The sequence below is a fragment of the Furipterus horrens genome, unplaced genomic scaffold, assembly GCF_987537825.1.
Source record: "Furipterus horrens unplaced genomic scaffold, mFurHor1.1.pri manual_scaffold_7, whole genome shotgun sequence".
NCBI classification, from domain to species: Eukaryota; Metazoa; Chordata; class Mammalia; order Chiroptera; family Furipteridae; genus Furipterus; species Furipterus horrens.
Genome location: NW_028327177.1, coordinates 105,416,794 through 105,434,411, shown reverse-complemented (window position 1 = coordinate 105,434,411; position 17,618 = coordinate 105,416,794). Strand labels below are relative to the sequence as shown.

Below are 17,618 nucleotides of genomic sequence, written 5' to 3'. Positions count from 1 at the left end.
CTCCCTCCAACTTTGTTCTTTTTCAATATTGTTTTGGCTATCCTGAACCCTTTAAGTTTACATATGAATTTTAGAGTCAACTTGTCAGTTTCTACAGATAAGCCAGCAAAGAAGCCTATTCCGATAGGGTTTGTGTTGCAACTATAGATCAGTTTGGAGAACATTGCCATCTTAACAGCAAACTTGCTTTTACTGCTTTGGACATATACATGGACCCACATTCTCTTTTCAGCTCCTGAGTTTACATGTTCTCAGTTCATAGGACCCATCTGGTCTAGCCTCTTAATTTCAAATCAAGCTGCTGAGCTTGGATTCTTGCTTCATTCCATTCTGGTGGGGCCTAGAGGGTAGGATCATGAATATAGACATATTAACACCACTGCTTGGGGCTTATTCCTATGGTGAGGGGAGGAAGTTCTCAAAAGAGGAGTGTGAGTTTGTGATATTGTTTGTTCATCTTGGAACTGCCATTCATGAACCAAGAAGCTCTTTGTTGTTGAAAGCTGTTCATCAGGCACTGTCCATGTGGTAGGTAGGTGGTTCCAGCAGCTCTTCAGGTAGCTGCTCCAAAGTCAGTTCTGGAGAAAAAGAAGCTACTTACTCATGGGTATGGTGGCTGCCACCTTACATTCCCTAGGCAGTATGCTCCTGTGTAAACTATTTCCATTTTATTATGGAACTCTTCTGGGCACTGCCTTCCTCATTAGAGTGTTTCTTCAGCATCACCCAAGACATTATGGGTACCTCATGTTTCCTGATTATTTTATGTCCTTCAGGCATTTAGACAGTCTTAGTATCCAAGTAGGCTAATAATTCTCCTTCAAAGAGTGAGTATACGTAGTTGGCAGCATCTTGGAATTTCTTATCCAGAATCCCAACGATTGCCACTGGGAGGTGCTCATGAACTTTTGCCATAAGCAGACACTTCCAAAATTATAAATGAGTGGCCCAAAAGTGTTAAGAGAGCTACAGCTATCTTTCACTTTGCCAGACAGTGCTCAACCAACCGAGCCACACTGGTCAGGGCAAAAGGTTGATTTTACACTGCATTGGGCTCCTGTATTATGGAGTCCCAGAAAAGTTTCTTCTCCCCCTGGCCATTTTACCCACGTATGTGCATATGGCCTTGGTTTCCTGTCTGTGGGTAGGTGAGAAGACACTGGCCTTGATTAATATTTCTAACCATCACCATAAGGGGTTCCTGGTCAGATTCCTCAACTTACTTGGATAGAGAGAACATACTTATTTGGGGCTCTATAATGTTGGGGTAGCAGCGAGCATCCCATTGGTTCACCCAGTCTCTTATAGTGCTGCACCAGTACCTTTGTTTCAACTCCATCAGTGTCCCCTTATCATCCCATTTTTCAAAAACTATCTGAAGACTTACACTCTGTTGGATCTGTCAGTGGTTTTGAGTTTGAAACCTGTTTTTTTTTTAAATTATTAAAAAGGGAGATTAGAAAGTATTGAAGAGTAATAAAGATACCAAACAGACATTTTTCTTATTATAATCTTTATCTGATTGATTCAATGTTATTATATGTCTTGTTCACAAATACCCTGAAATCATTTTTTAATGATTTCCCATGCTTTGGGAAACCCCATGCTGCTAGACTGTTTTATTCATGTTGTTCAGCCATCTAGAATATCTCGAGACCCAGTGCAGGTCTTCCTACCCCCTCTTCAAGGAATAGCATACTTAATGTGGAGGTTGGTGGTAGTATAGGATCACCTTAAACTTTTTAAATGTGAGCGTTTCTTTTCTTCCTTCCCTTTTCGCCAGCCCCCCCCCCCCCCAAGAAAAAGCCATTATGTAGGTGAGTATTGTTGGTGGTAGTTTGAGGTTGCAAGAAAGAGTCATGTAATTAGGGGTTTTTTGTCCCTGATGAGCATTTGTCATTCATTCAAGGATTTTCCTCCCTTTGCCTCCAGGGGATTTCAGTTGTTCATTTCTTTTCTGTATCAATGCCATAGTTTCATTTATTTATTTTTAAGGTATATTTGATTGACTATGCTGTTGCAGTTGTCCCAATATTTTTTCTCTTTGCCCCCCTTGACCTTGTACTGCCCTTCCCTCCATCAAAACCCCCACCCCTTAGTTGATGTTCATGGGACGTGCATGTAAGTCCTTTGGCTTCACCTTTTCCTGTACTATTCTTTTTTTTTTAAGTATATTTTATTGATTATATTGCTACAGTAGTCCCAATCTTTTTTTTCTCTTTGCTCCCCTCTGCCCACTACTGCCCTTCCCTCCAACAATCCCAACCCCCTCAGTTCATGTTCATGGGTCATGCGTACAACTCCTTTGGCTTCACTCTTTCCTATACAATTCTTAACATCCCCTGTCTATTTTATTCCTAACAATTATGCTTATTAATCCCTGCACCATTTCCCTCTTTCTTCCCTTCCCCCCTCCCAGCTGATAACCCTTCAAATGATCCCCATACCTATGATTCTGTTCCTGTTGTGGTGGTTTGCTTTGTTTTTGTTTTTTAGATTCAGTTGTTGATAATTGTGAGTTTATTGTCATTTTACTGTTACAGTTTTCATCTTTTTCTTAAGTAAGTCCCTTTAACATTTCATATAATAATGGCTTGGTGATGATGAACTTCTTTAGCTTTACCTTGTCTGGGAAGCACTTCATCTGCCCTTCCATTCTAAATGATAGCTTTGCTGGATAGAGTAATCTTGGTTGTAGGTCCTTGCTTTTCATCACATTGAATACTTATTGCCAGTCCCTCCTCGCCTGCAGTTTCTTTTGAGATATCTGCTGATAGTCTTGTAGGCACCCCTTTATCGGTAACTCTCTGATTTTCTCTTGCTGCTTTTAAGATTCTCTCTTGATCTTTTAACCTTTGACATTTTAAGGATGATATGTCTTGGTGTGGTCCTCTTTGGGTCCAACTTGTGTGGGACTCTCTGTGCTTCCTGAACTTGTGTATCTATTTCTTTCACAAAATTAGGGAAGTTTTCTTTCATTATTTTTTCAAATAAGTTTTCAATTTCTTGCTCTTCCTCTTCTCTGGCATCCCTGTGATTCGGATGTCGGTACATTTAAAGTTCTCCCAGAGGTTCCTAATCTTCTCATTTTTTTTTTTTTTTAATTCTTGTTTCTTCTTTCTGTTCCAGGTGAATGTTAATGTCTTCCTATTGTTCCAAATCATTGATTTAAATCTGGGCTTCCTTCCCACCACTGTTAGTTCCCTGTAGATTTTTCTTTATTTCACTTTGTGTAACCTTCATTTCTTCCTTTATTTTTTTGCTCTACTCTGAGTTCTCTGAGCATTCTTATCACCAGTGTTTTGAACTCTGCATCTGATAGGTTGGCTATTTTCATTTTGTTTAGTTCTTTTTCTAGGGTTTCGTTCTGTTCTTTCATATGGGCCATATTTCTTTGCCTCCTCAATTTGGCAGCCTCCCTGTGTTTTGTTTCTGTGTATTGGGTATAGTTGCTTTGACACTGTGTCTTGGTAGTGTGGCCTAATGTAGTAGGTATCCTGTAGGGTCCAGTGGCCTCTCCTATCACCCAAGCTGGGTACTTGAGGTGCACCCTTTCTGTGGGCTGAGTACACCCTCCTCTTGTAGTTGAGCCTTGGTTGCTGTTGGCAGATCAATGGGAGGGATTTAGCCAGGCCAGTCAGCTGCAAGCACTGGCTGTGTCCACTGACCAACAACCTCTGCTCTCAGTGAAGGGTCAGCTGTGCAGGGGCAGAGTGGTGGTGCTCCAACATAATCTATAGCTGTCCACTGAGTGCACTGGCCCTGGGGTTTCCTGGGTGGTACAAACCAAGGTCAGCTCCCAGCTGTGTTTTGCCTGGGCCACCCTGCCTGAGCTATAAAGCAACTTGAGATGGCTGCTACTTGTGCTGGGCTTGGAGAGTCCCAGGTGAAGCCTAGCTGTGAATCTAAACTGTCTGCGGGTACTATGGGGCCTGGGGCTCACTGGAGCCAGCTGTTGCTTGTTTCAGAGGATTTAGGAAGTTGTGAAGCATGAGCCAAGAGCAGCCATTCATATGAAAAAGCATTTTGGGTGGGCCCATAAGTTGGGTGGGGCGGAGTCTCTGGGGATCTTGTAGGCAGGTCAATGTTAGCCAGGTGTATGGAGTCTCAGATATGGCACCAGCTGGCTAGCTGTTTGGGGGGAGGGTTTAGAAAACGGATGATGGCTTCTGCTCACCTTGTTGTCACACTTCAGTTTCTCCCTTCATGCCACCAGTGCCGTTCAAGCTGCTACTCTGGTAATGGAGCTCAGAGGGAGTGAGTCTGAGTAGGTGAGTCCTGGCACTGGATCTCGGGGCTGGGAGGCCTGGTGTGGGGCTGGGACTCCTCACTCCCAAGATAACCCTCCTGAATTTTTATCCACCACACGTGTGTGAGACACCAGCCCGTTCCATGTCTGCGTCCTTCCTACCAGTCTGGATGGGTGTTGTTTCTTTAATTCCATAGTTGTCAGACTTCCATTCAACTTGATTTCTGGTGGTTCTCAGTGATGGTTATTCTACATTTTAGTTGTAATTATGATGTGGTTGTGCACAGAGGTGAGCCATGTCTGTGTACACTGCCATCTTGACTGGATCCTCCCTAGTTTCTATATCCCTAGTCTTTCTCTTTATTGATTTACTCTTATTCATGTAGCAAATTCCTTGAGAAAGAGATCATAAAGGGTAAAATTTCTATAGTTATGAATGTCAGAAAATACTACCTATCCTCCTACCTTCATTGATAGTTTTGCTGATTATTCAAAGTCGGTGGTAACTTTCCTTCAGAATTGAGAAGGCTTTGTTACATTCTAACTCCAGTATTAAGAAATTTGAAGCCATTGTGGTTCCTGGTTCTTTGTATTTTTTTTCTCTATAAGTTGATAGAATCTTCTGGTCCTCCATAATAAAATTTGATGTGCTAGGCTCTGTTCTGATAACTCCAGTTAATCTGATAGCTCAAGTCATCCAGTTGGGTTTTGGTCTTTATCATCCATGTTAGAGGCTCTCCTAAGATGTCTAGTGATCCTTGGCAGTCTGCTTATTTTTAAAAGGATAGGATTAAACAGCTGATTGGCATCCGAATGGTTGGGTTAGGCTTGTCTTTGAGCCTCATTTTAAGGTAGGGGAACTTGTCAGTTTCTTTGAGCCTGGCTGCCCAGCTATGGAAGAGGCTCTTGGTCTCTGCATCCAAGCATTCAGTTAGGTTTTAGAATGGCACCCATGCTCTAAACTGTATACCCTTGTCTAGAGACCTTCTATTTGACCCTTTTCCAGGAATGAAAGGTATTGAGCCTTCTTATTATAAGCATTTCAGAGAGCTCTTGGAAACTAGGCTCTAAGTTATATTAAAAACAAAAATGGCGATGGAGGAAGAAGGAGAAGGCGGTAGTGGTGGGGGGGAGAGAGAGAGAGAAAGAGAAAGAAAGAAACATACATCAATTTGTTGTTTCACTTGTTTATGCATTCATTGGTTGATTCTTGTATGTGCCCTGACTGAGAGATCGAACCCTAACCTTGAAGTATTGGGACAATGCTCTAACAGCTGAGCCAGGGCCGAGTTACACTTTTCTTTGAAAGAGTATAAAAACCACAAAATAATCTCACTTAACATTTAACCTGCTCATGGAAAACTGACCTGATGTGAAATTCTTATAAAAGTTACACCCACTAGTATTGCCTTAATCAATCTGTATCTTTATCTTTTCTAAACTTTTAGGAAACTGTTATTTCTAAGAAGAAAAGGTAGCAGCACAACCTACCTTTTCCGGGTAAACCTACCTCCCCACCCCCCAAAAAAGACAAACACACACAAAAAAGATCAGAAAAAATAGATAACCAATTGCTTTAAGAAAACAAGCTTATATTAAAAACAAATTCACCTAAGTTCAGTTTTAAAATATTAAAAACAGGACAAGTCACAACACTCATACATAATTCTTATCTTTTGACCCAGTAAATCCATTGTGTTAAGCACAGTGACTGTATTGCTGAAGGTATATTATGTCAGGTTCTCTGTTAGGACAAATAAGGTGAATTCAAAAATTTTAACATTTGAAAAAATGTAAAAATGTGTGACTTAAAAATAGGTAATAATAAATTACATCCAACACAACAGAGTATGATTAGGCAAATAATTATCATATATTTAAAATGAAATTGGAAGAGTAATGGAGCACAGGATTTGGATTATGAATGCAATTGTGCATACATATGGGCAAGGATTAAGGCCACAACTAGCCCCAAAGGCACCATTGCCAAAGAGCAAAAGGTCCATCGCTCAGCCAGCAGGACTGCGCCCTTCCTCCAGGCTGATGGTGTCCGGGGACCGGGCACATGGCTGAGTTTCTACCCCGCCTCATGTCCTGTGCTGGTTGTCCTTGTGTAAGAAGTTATGACAGTGTCATTTACTGTGTGTTAGGCACAGTGCTAAATGCCTTGCAAACATTGTTGAACAGTTTCCATAACAACTCAGTGAGGTAAGTATTATCCCTTTTCTTACAGTTAGTTCTTCAGCCCAGACATCTTCTGAATGCCATAATTATATGTCTGTTGTCTGTGTAGTTTATTTTCAATATAGCAGCTGAAGCAATCCTTTTAAGACTTAAGGCAGATTGTGTGTCTTCTGTTCAAAATCTTTCCGTATCTTTTTGTCTCACTCAGTAAAAGGCAAAGGCCTTAGAGTTACCTACAAGGCAGTATGTTATCTGATTGTCTTCCCTGCCCCCAACTAAACACTCAGTTCACTGGAACTCCATGATCTCTCTGGTATTCCTTGTACACAGGACACTCCTGCTCTGGGGATTTACTGGCTGTTGTCCCAGATATCTGCAAGTCAGATTCCCTGACTTCCGTGTCTTAGCTCAGCTGTTACCTCCTTCCTGAGGCTACTCTGTCCTCACTGTATAAATTGCAACTTGCCTCTTCCTCCAGCATTTACCACCCACTATTGTATTATATAACTTACTTTATTGTAAACCTCTCCACTAGAAGATAGGCTTCTTCTGAAATCAGGAATCTTTGTTTCTATTTGACTTGAGGTAACTGAAGAATCTAGAACAGTGTTTGGTGCATAACTGGCACTCAATAATATTTATTGCATGAATGATCGAGTGAGAAAATTGGCTTGAGGGAAATCAAGCATTTAAGCAAAAGGCCGCACTGCTTATAAAAGGTGGAGGTAGATTTTGAAGTGATATCCGTATATTGTGCTTCTAATATTAGAAGATGCATTCCAAAAAATGTTGTGTTAGGATGAGTGAGATTATGGGTAATTTTTTCCCTTTAACCTTGTCCCCAAATTTAATTCTTATTTTATCATTTTAAATAAAAGGAAAAAGTTTAAAGTTACCAGTAGAAGGAAAAAGCCAGCTATCAGGAAGCAAGAGCAGGCAGCCACGAGGCTGAAACCTGGCACCTTATCTGAGCAACAGTTTGCCTCACAAATGCCCTGGTCTTAATTGCCCTTAAGAATAAAGAATGATGGTGTGGTAAAACCCTGGTAAAACTTGTGATTGCTTTGACCTTTATATTCTGTCAGTAATCTTGGTTCTCTGTCTTAATTGTGTAACCTTGGACAATTTTATTTAACCTTTTTGGTCTTCAGTTTCCTAATCCAAAATCAGACAATAATTTTTCTCATAGAGTTGTTGGGAACATTAAATGAGCTATTGTATGTAAAGAACAAACTTATTATGTATATACTGAAATGGAAAAAACTCAGTATTATCATTATTGTTGCTGCTAAGTTGTACAGAATTTTAAGATTTTTGTTTTTTTGGTGGATATATTTTATTGCCTAGTGAGTTGACAGGTGTCAAAATAGACAGCAAACCAGTACTGTTATTATTTTGATAGCCAGTCTTTGTTAAGTATTTGTGTTTTTAAAATGGATGCCTGCTTGCGGTTGTAATTTTATTATTTATTTATTTTTCTTTGTAGTTATAATTTTATATTACATCTTAAAAATATCTATTTTCCTTAATAATTTACATACATTTTAATATTTAATATATTGTGAATTCTACAACTACCATCTTACTGGTTTTGAAGTCTTCGTTGAGTAATGCCTATACGTCAGATGTCATGCTAAGTTCTGGGAGAACAAAGAAGCTTACAGAAGGTATGGAGTCAGACATGTAAATAAATAAATTACAGTACAGGTGGAAGTGCTGTTATTATATATATATATATATATATATATACATATAAATATAAAAAAGAGGAGAGTCGGTCGGCAGCCGTCCGTCTCGAGAGACGATGGTGTAGCTTCTTAAGAGTCTATCTGCACCGCCGAGAATGGCTGTGCAGTCCGACTCGGGAGTGACACGGTATCTGTCTCCTCCCGTGTTGAATCGACATCTTGTGATGACGCTGGAGTGTCCTCTCCAGTGAAGCTGAAGCTACAGAGCCTGGGCAGGGTGATATGGAGGGTCTGCTATTGCCCATGCAGCAGACCCCCCCTCTCTTCGCAGCTGAAGGGTCCAAGGGAAAGACGGAGTCAATACAGCTTGGCTTCAGGTGCGCCGCAGGAGTTGCCGGTGTTGACTACAACGTCAAACCGCCTTAGGGACTCCGGCTCCGGATTTTCTGTCGGGGTTTACTCCCTTAGCCTTTCCCCTGAAGAGGTATGCCGCAAGGCAGCGGAGGTTTTTTGGAGTCAGAGTTTTCCTTCTCTGATGTGCCCTGACTGGAAGATCGAACCAGCGACACTTAGCTCGCAGGCCGACACTCAATCCACTGAGCCAAACCAGCCAGGGGTGAAAAAGAGGAAAGTAATAAATTCTTTATGAATAGGGAGCAAAGAAGGGAGGCTTTATGAGGGAGAATTTCAGGTGCTTTACCTGAAGAACATCAGAGAGGACCCAAAGCCTCAGTAAAGGTGTACAGAATTGTACTCAAAGAATGACTTCCAGAAACCCACTTTATACATTTTCAGGTTTTCCTACTTAGAAAAACTGGATCTCTCAAACAGTCTAGAAAAGATGAAAAGTTGCTAGACTAAATGAGTACTATCAATACAATCTTTGTTGTGTACACTTTGGAGAAGGATTTAAATTGGGGAGGGAATCAACGTTAAGTTCATTGAAATAGGGTTAACACCACCATCTCATTTGGTATTTTATTTGAAAGCAGAAAAGAATATCCTCTCAGCAGGCAGGAAACAGAAGACCCTGTAGCAACCAAGATCCTTTTAAGAAGTAGTAAATGAGAAAGTAGAGGAAGGGCTAATATTGAGAGACAGATAATATTAGAACTTAACATAGGGCAAAATGATGTAGTTAATGGGACTATATAGTGTAAGAACCATGGGTATGTAACCCTCCATACCTTAAAAATGTCATATGTAACCTAATTATAGTTCGGGGATGGTCTTGGGTAGGTCAGTGTATCCATTAAAGTAGATATTTCACAGTAAATTTGAATGATAAATAAGGTCACAAAATGCCTAATAGTACCTAAGGCAAAGCATGAAAACTTAATATACTGAGTTTTTTTGGTGGTTTTTTTTTTTGTTTGTTTTGTTTTTTTTGTTTTGTTTTGTTTTTTGAGTCTAGATAATAATGAACTACATGAAACTGGAAGAATTACATGAAATATTATTTTAAAAATGTAACAAGGTGGAATTAGCATACACACGGACAGAGTTCATTGGTAGGACTAATAAAGACATTTTAAGACTAGATGTATCTTTTAAAAAGTGATTATTCAAGTGCAGGAAGATATTTTGTGTGCATAAATGCCTTTGGAGAAATTGATACCAGCTCTCTTTGGGATTCTACCCTTTAGAATTATATCAATAGCTTTCAAACTTAATAGTGATCCACACTAAGAAATAATTTTATAGTGTGTGTACCTAAATCAGAGATTTCTCAGAATAGTACTTACCTGTCCTTTGTGAAATATGTTTTGCTCTTAATTTTTAAAGAAAGCTGGTTGTGACTTAACAGAACGATTTCCTGACAGTAATGAGGGTCATACCTGACACTTTGGGGGAAAGTACTTACTTATACTCTAGGAAAGACATTTGAGTGTTTTAAGTCTTTTCCCTGAAGAAGCTGTACCTACTGTGTCTTTGAAACCATATTGGTTACTATTTTAGTTATACCACAAAAAGGGCTCAAAGAAAACAACTGAAATTGATCTCAAGATAAAGCCTATCAGATTAATCAGGGGCTTGGCCTTTGACTCTTTTTTGAGTCCCTTGCTGCATAATTCAGGGCTGTGTGTCTTTCTACAATACTATACTTACCTTGTCCCTGAACTAAGTATTATTTAGAATTTATAAACCATCTTTTTTTAACTTAATATAGAAATTGGACATATCTCTTACATTTCTAAAGAGGAATATACACATAGATAATAAATGAGTTTGTACGATTATGACAAGTGAACTGTGATAATAAAGACAAAGCTTTGAAAAAGAGTTTAGACCAGCGGTGCTCAACCTGTGGGTTGCGACCCCTTTGGGGGTTGAACAACCTTTCACAAGGGTCGCCTAAGACCATCAGAAAACACATATATAATTACATATTGTTTTTGTGACTAATCACTATGCTTTAATTATGTTCAATTTGTAACAATGAAAATACATCCTGCATATCAGATATTTACATTACGATTCATAACAGTAGCAAAATTACAGTTATGAAGTAGCAACAAAAATAATTTTATGGTTGGGGGGGTCACCACAACATGAGGAACTGTATTAAAGGGTCGCGGCATTTGAAAGGTTGAGATCCACTGGTTTAGACTATAAAAATCTGGAATTACGTGACTAAAGCGAACATATCTTCAAACTCTAGTATGGCAGAGTGGAGCATGAAGCTAATAAAAGGCAGAGTTTTTGATCAACCTCAGAAATAACGTAGGCTAGATATAATGGATTCAGAGAAATTTAGATAAACTCATGATTGACAAATATAGAGTGGTGTGATTACAGAAAGCTAAGATATTTAACAGTTAATGAGTTCTTTTTCTGTCATAAAATATCTGTATTCCGATGTCTTCCAGAAACTGACTTTGGGGTTAGGCCTATTGTGGCAATTCATTCATGAAAGAGTAGCCAAAGTGGAGGAAGCAGAGTAGAGTTAGGACCTTAAGCTTTTGATTTCTGAGGTGTTCTTTGTTGTTGTGGGGAGGGAGGGGTCTTGGAATACAGAAAGAAGCAGCTTAGAACCAGTTGAACCTGAATTCTAGAATAGGCTGGAAGAATTCATATTAAATAAATTGTAAGCTTCCTAAATAATTTATAAATTTAGCTATCACAATAAATAAAATTATGAATGTGCTGCATTGTCTTCTGGCGAAAGGTAAATGTTTAGTCTGTAGAATATAAATTCTCAGGCTGTTTCACCAAATAAGTATTTAAGGCTGGGAATTTTTGCAATAATAAAGCCACTATTTTGTATATGTGAACAGAGTCATCTAAAAAAGTTTCTTTTTAATCATTGGACTTTCATAATTGGATTTTGTATAACCAAAGTTATCTTCAAATGGTGTATTTAACAATCCTCCTTTAAACAACATACTTTTATGTAAGGGTTGAATACTTTGATGTTTGGCTTACCTTTGATACCATCCAACATATGTGGTCCTTTAAAGTATTTTTAAATGTATCAGTGACAGATAGATGACCTTGGCCCCATTCTTACATTATGCAAAGTAATTTTAGCAATGATACCCAACAGTTTTTCTATTTAAAAATAAAAGTGTAAAATACTCCCTATTTAAAGTTTAAAAGTTTTCTTTTTAAGATGTTTGCTAGTCGCGCTGCTGCCGTCCTCGGCGGTGCAACAGTAGCAAAAGTCGTCGCCCCGGGCCACATTCGGGATGGGGCGTCTCCTCTGCAGCCATTGCCTCGGGAGGTGGTGAGCAGAGTGCGCGGTCCTGGGCCCCGGTGGGAGGACAGGCCAACCGAGCACGCGAGGGTCGTGGTCGCGGGCCGCGTGGGGGACCGGGCGGGGCGGCCCAATAAAGTCTTATTTTGACGAGAAAAAAAAAAAGTTTTCTCATGCCCTGACTGGGATGACTCAGTTGGTTGGCGTGTCTTCCCGTAAACCATAAGGTTGCAGGTTCGATTCCTGGTTGGGGCACTAGATACCTAGGTTGCAGGTTCAGTCTCCTGTTGGCGTGCATGCTGAAGGCAACCAGTTAATGTTTCTCTCTCTCTCTCTCTCCCTCCCCCTCCCTTAAAAAAAAAAAAAAAAGATAAAAAGTTTGCCCAGGCAAAACAGAGTAGGGTTTTTCATAACTTTAGATAATACTTCTTTCTAGACAAAAGAGTCTAGGTAAATATTCTTTAAATTAGGCCATTAGCCAGTGTGTTGGAGCAGCATCCTTTCCTAGGAGGGGTTGTTTTTGTAAACCAGTCTTGCTTTGAATTGTTTCTAGTCTAGTTCCACAGCTTTGACTCTGAAGTAGTTTACAGTTTATTGGTTTATTGGTATTACAAATAAAGTTGCAGTAAACATTCCTGTGTGTTTTTGCAGTCCTGGGTTCAGGTCTCCCCATTCCCTCACCTCTCCCCACCACCCAGGATGGTAAGTAAATTTAAAATTTTAAATAATTAATAGACATGATTAGATTGACCATTGAAGTTTATACTATTACCAGCAAGTATAATGAGAGGTAGATTTCCTCAAATGCTTATCAAGGATGTTTTCAGTCTTTTAAATTTTATAAATCTGATATTAAAAATAGTACTTTATTTTTATTTTTATATTTAAAAAAAATTATTTAGTTTAGAGAGAGGGGAAGGGAGGAAGATAGGAAGGGAGAGAAACATTGATTAGCTGCCTCTCGCACACTCCCAACTGGGGACCCAGGCTACAAACCCAGGCATGTGCCCTGATGGGGAATCGAACCAGTGACCTCTTGGCTTACAGGATGACACAACCCACCGGAGCCACACCAGTCAGTACTTTACGTATTTTTAAAATTTCCTCTCTCTAATATATAGACACATGTATGTTTATTGCCTTTGTGTTTCTATTCTGTGAATTTAATTCCCTGTGTTTTTTTCTGTGTCATATTTCATCTAATTACTATTGTTCTTTGTGTATTAGGAATAGCAATTCTTTATAGGGGGATACATATGTCTTTTTTAAAAAGATGGATATCTTCCAACATAGTGAATTTCTCCATTCAGAAGAGAATGCATTTGTTTTGCAACTTCTTTGGAACTGTGAAATCCATTTCAAATTCAGGAGCTGATTTGTATTCTAGAGTGTATATTGTAGTATGTGTCTAGGGTGTGTCTGTGTGGGTGTATATATGTTTTTTGAGCACTTAATCAACAGATCAGAGGGAGAGGTCACAATACCAGAAGCTAGATTTAAATTTGTTACATCTGTGTTTACATTTGAGAGTAGTATCAATGAGGTTTCTAAATGTTTCCATTGAAGATTGAGCGTTGCTGCTGTATGGTTTTTAGAAAATATGTCTTGCTTTTAGATGTGTACCCTTTCTCATAGGTTAAGGACTATAGCCTAGCATAGAGCTTCCTATGCTAGATAGCCAGCTTCTTCAGGGAGGAGACTTAAAACACTCAAATGTCTTTCCTAGAGTATAAGTAAGTACTTTCCCCCAAAGTGTCCGGTATGACCCATTACTGTCAGGAAATCGTTTTGTTAAGTCACAACCAGCTTTCTTTAAAAATTAAGAGCAAAACGTATTTCACAAAGGACAGGTAAGTACTATTCTGAGAAATCTTTGATTTAGATACACACATTATTAAAATGTATTTTTTAGTGTGGATCACTATTAAGTTTGAAAGCTATTGATATAATTCTAAAGGGTAGAATCCCAAAGAGAGCTGGTATCAATTTCTCCAAAGGCATTTATGCACACAAAATATCTTCCTGCACTTGAATAATCACTTTTTAAAAGATACATCTAGTCTTAAAATATTTTTATTAGTCCTACCAATGAACTCTGTCCGTGTGTATACTAATTCCATCTTGTTACATTATGATGAACAGGTTAGAGGGTGTACCCATCAGCCCTGGAGCAACTGGAGGGCCCTTGGCCTTACTGGGCTTGTCTGCTGGGTTAGCGCTCCTTAACAAGTGTTACTTTGTATGAGTGATGCAAGAAAGTTTGGGAAGCACTGGCTTAGCTGTTGCTTAGTGTGTAAATGGTCTTGATATAGTATAGAAAAGTAAAAAATGATCTAAAATTGGAGAATTAAAGCAGGTTTGCTTTTACTTAGTCACTTTTAAATAAAAGTTATTGTAGTATATTCTCTACTAAGTAACAATGCTGTTATTTTTTTATAAAGTGTCTACAAGATTTAAACTTCATCATAAAATAACTGTGTTCTTGGACTTACGCTACATGTAAGTTTCGTAAGTGGGTTCTTTAGCTGACAGGTTATACAGGGTGGGGCAAAAGTAGGTTTACAGTTGTGAGTATGTGGAACAGTGTTTAGTCTTGTATTATTATTAATTATTGTATTATATTCCATACGAATAATTGTAAACCTACTTTTGCTCCACCCTGTATAATACAGTCTTCCCCTACTATTAAATACAGAATACAATTTATTATAGTTTGTCTTTTGCTTAATTGTAGTTCTTTTTAAAGAAAATGTGTATTACCAGATGGAGATTTAATTCATATATACTAGCTCTTGAAAGGTCTTTTCTATAAAAAAACAAACAATTTTTCTAGCATTATTCTGGTTCCTAACTTAATTCATTTAATAAATGTTTGTGTGCCTCCATGTTTAGGTACTGTAATTTAGGACTAAGAATCCAGCAGTGACCAAGAGCAGCAGAGTGTTGCCCCCCAGAAGCCGAAGGAGTGGTGGGGTGGTGTCCAAACCTGTAACAATCTAACATAGTACTGAGTGTCAGGAAGAAAGTAAGACAGGATTATTTGATGGGGAGAGGGGAGTGGCCTCTTATGGCTAGGGTGGCTAGGGAAAGTGTCTCTAAACAGATCTTTAGGTGAAGACCTTAAGGATGAGAAAAGGCCAACTTGCTTATTTTTGGAGGTTTTAACCTTCAGGTGAAGGGAATAAATAAGTTCAAAAGTCCTGAGGTGTGAAGCTTGGCACATTCAGAAAGGAGTTTAGCTTTTATTCTGAGTCTTAAATGGGAGGGACAGGATGAGTTGCACTAGCCCCGAGTAGTGTGGCTCAATTGGTTGTGCTTCATCTGGAAAAGTGAAGATGGTTGGTTTGATTCCTGTTCAGGGTACATGCCTGGGTTGTGGGCCCAGTCCTTGGATGGGGCAGTGCAAGAGGCAATCAATTGATGTTTCTCTCTCACATCAATGTTTTTCTCCTTCTTTCTCCCTCTCTTCCCCTCTCTCCAAAGATAAATAAACAAAATATTTAAAAAAATTGATCTGGCTGTTTTATATCTACAAGTCATAGGAGCCACATCATTTCAGAATAGTGAAAAGCTCAAATGAATACCCCCACCCCTCTGACTGTAAACTCCTTTATTTCTTCCTCATTAGTTGGGTGGGAAAGGATGTAGGGAAAATAGGAGCTGTAGGTGCCCCTGAAAATACAACCTCAGGGTAACCGAAGGATAGAGTTAGGAGTATGTTGGGGCTCAGGTTTAAATACCAGAGGTGGAGACAGTACGCCATGGCCCTGCCACTGAAGGCTGTGGGTTCTTGTCCCACGCTTCCCCCTTGCAGAAATAAAATAGGCAGGTAGAAGTTTATAATGTAATAGTAAAATATAAAAAACAAGAAGTAAATAGATAATGTTTAAAAAGTAAAAATTCCTCACAATTCTGCTGAAATAATCACTGTTAATATTCTAGATTTCTCACCTCTTTATGATTTCCTTCCTCTTTCTAGATTAATATAAAAAGGCTCAAACTATATTTTTAAATTTTTGTTTGCCTTGGATGGCCTTTTATATCTGTGCACATATAAATGTACTTCATTTATTATATGGATATTAATGTTTTGTTTAATTCTCTATTGTTAGGTGTTTGGTCTCTTTTTCATTTTCAAAGCTCTGAACAACGCTTGCACATATATCTTTATACATTTCCTTTTACTGCTGTAGGATAAATTCCTAGAGTAGAATTGAATTACTAGATCAATCTTTAGGAACACTTCAAAATTTTAATAGTTATTACCATATCCTCCAAAAATGTTTTGCTAAGCCTGTGTGAGAGTAATACCATGTTGTGATTTTGAGTAAATCTGTAAACCTCTTTGGTTTTCTCAACTGTCAGCTAAGAATAGTAGTTAATATCTATCATCTCCTCTTGATTTAGGCATGTGAAGTGAGAAAAAGCTTTTAGAACATAGCTGGTCTTTAGACAAAAACTTCTAGTTGAAAAAAAGAGGTTTGAATTAAATGGTCTTTAACTCTAGTCCATTTAAGGTCTGACGAAATGATTTCAAGTGTCAGTGCTACATATGAGAAGGTAAGGGCTCTGGAATCAGAGCTGCCAGTTTTGAATCCCAGCTCTGCCACTTAAAGCTGTGAGAATATTCTCAGTTGTGAAATGGGGATGTAATTCTTGCCTAGAGTATCACTCTTATTAAAGATTAGGTGGGATGTATGCAGGATATACTGTCATAATGGTAGGTACCTATAAGTGATAGCTACTTTTAATAATAAAGACAAAACAAGTTTCTGAAGGAGGAAGGCTTGAAAAGGATGGGACTCTGTCAGCCTCACTGCTTTCTAAAGGAGGAAACAAGCATCCCATTTCTGCGTGTTGCTGACTCCCTGCCAGTGTCAAGGCCATGTGTGTCCTTGCTGCAGAGCATCTGACTTGCTGTCATTTTGTGACTGTCTGTGGACTTCCATTGAAGTTTTCTTGTTGCCCGATTAAAGCATTTGGTTATTTTTGTTTAAGTGACTGTCTCTGTTGGCTTTTGTTTATGAGCTCTGTTTCTGCACTAACACTGAACTCTGAATATAATGATGGGAAGTTCATGGACTTTAAATTTAAACAGATATAGAATCTGGTTATTTTACCTGTCACCTTGGTGTTCTTGAACAAGTAGCATGACTCTTCTATACCTTATCTGTTTAAACAAATAAAGGGTGGCTAGAGAAAGGGATTTAAAATCTTTGGGGTTTTTATATAAATTAAGTGAGGTAATTTATATTAAAGTGTCTTATACATCCTGGAAGTACTACTTCCTTTTCCTTTCTTGATGGCAGAAAATTAGGGCTTACACTTTAGAAATAATTTCTCATAGTCCTAATGTGTTCCTCATACTCAAGTGTAGTTGCTCACACTTAATATACTATAACTGAAGAAGATTAATGTAATTGTAAAAGTATTAGACTAAAAGTCAGGAGACCTGGGCTTATGTTCCAGGTTGACTTTTAAATGGTGGTATAACCCTTGATGAATCTTTTGATCTTTAGTCCTCGCTTTGCTATTTTTTTAGTCGTCTATGAAATATTTTATAGAACTATACTAATATGGAAGTTTTCTGATTAACTTATTTAAGCAGAAGATATCACTTATAAGAATGCTTTAGAATAGTCAAATATATGGGATCAGAGAGTGGAGTGGTTGCTGCCAAGGGCTGGGGGGAGGGGAAATGGAGAGTTACTAATTAAAGGGCAGAAAGTTTTTCTTAAGCAAGATGAATAAGATCTGGAGATTTGTACACCACTACTTATAATCAACAATATTGTACTGT

General features: G+C 38.6%; 1 protein-coding gene across 3 annotated transcripts in view; it reads left to right on the top strand.

Moving 5' to 3' along the window:
* RAF1 (Raf-1 proto-oncogene, serine/threonine kinase) overlaps positions 1–17,618 on the top strand; it is a 78,709-nt gene that overhangs the window by 33,031 nt on the left and 28,060 nt on the right. The gene's annotated exons all lie outside the window — the stretch shown is intronic.